Raw genomic sequence first — 1431 nt, 5'->3', positions numbered from 1 at the left:
ATCCAACTACAGATAACCAGATATTTTGGCAACAAGGAAAGGAGATATCCATGTCTGCTTAAACACACACACACACACACACACACACACACACACCAGAAATAGTTTATTGTAGATGAGTAAACACATAAATGAGTAAAAGGTCTAAAAAGAACAGAGACAACATGTCCAATGTAAAAGTTCAACATGCCTGGAGCACATACCATAGGTAGAGCTCAGAAAAAGTAACTAAGGAAGGTGTGGAAATAAAAACCATGGTCCTCTCTTTGCAGCAGCTGCTGCAAGAATGACGACCATTCTCAGCAACCAGAGAGTTGGTATCTCACAAAATGTCAACATTGCTCTGAAGGAAAACCCAAATTTTATGAAGAATCCCAGAGGAATCCTGCAGAGGAACTCCAATCACATCAATGCGAAGCTCAGCTTCCTTGGGAAGAAAAACAAGCAACTCTGGGTTGATGAATGGTAGGGAAAAGGAAAGGAAATGGCTACTGTTTGCACTATCTGTTGTGATGGGGCCTCCATTACAGGATGAGGTCTGCCTGCACTCACTTTCCAAACAATGTTGTTATTAGGAGAGAAGATGTCTCGTTGACATCCACAATTTCTTGGGTGAAAATATATCTGCAGGGTTTGAATGAAGTCAGGTGTTGCTTGCTTGATGTTTCAAGCCCAGAATAATGAACTAATTTTCTAAAGAAATGATATTGAATGTGTATCAAATTCAGCTGCATTGATTTATCAAACCATGAAAGTTAAAAATAAAGAATATCAGAAATTTTGGAATGGTACCTATTTCTGTAAGAAAGCATGCTGATGGATAAGATACAGGAGTTGTTCAACTATACGAACAAGATGCTGGATTTACCTAAGAATTGTTTGTGATATTTTTTTAAACACAATAAAATTATTTTATTGATCAAAGAAAGACCTGATACATATTCCTTCTATTTTCTAGCTTTATTGATATGTAATCGACATATATAATTGTGTGAGTTTAAGGTGTGTAACATGTTGATTTGATACACTTTTATATAGGAAAATCATCACCACCTCAGAATTAGCTAACACCTGTATCATGTCACATAATTACCATTTCATTTTTGTGGTGGGAACATTTAAGATCTACTCACCTAGCAACTTCTTTCAAGTATATAGGAATACAGCATTATTAACTGTAATCACCATGCTATACATTAGATCCCCAGAGGTTATTCATTTTATAACTGGAAGTTTGCATTCTTTGACCAACCTCTCCCCATTTCCCCTACGCACAGCCTCTTGTAATCACCACTGTACTCTCTATTTCTATGAGTCTGATTTTTTAGATTCCACCTATAAGTGAGATCATATAGTATTTGTCCTTCACTGACTTATCTCACTTAGCATAATGCCCTTGAGGTCTATCCATGTTGTTGCAAAGGGCAGTAT

General features: G+C 36.7%; 1 pseudogene; it reads left to right on the top strand.

Moving 5' to 3' along the window:
- Positions 1 to 286: 286 nt before the first annotated feature.
- LOC136118508 (large ribosomal subunit protein uL6 pseudogene) lies at positions 287 to 817 on the top strand (annotated as a pseudogene).
- The last annotated feature ends 614 nt before the right edge of the window (positions 818 to 1431 follow it).

Source organism: Phocoena phocoena, chromosome 2 (genome assembly GCF_963924675.1).
Source record: "Phocoena phocoena chromosome 2, mPhoPho1.1, whole genome shotgun sequence".
NCBI lineage: Eukaryota > Metazoa > Chordata > Mammalia > Artiodactyla > Phocoenidae > Phocoena > Phocoena phocoena.
The sequence above is the reverse complement of the archived record's forward strand: the minus strand, read 5'-3'. Positions and strand labels throughout refer to the sequence as shown.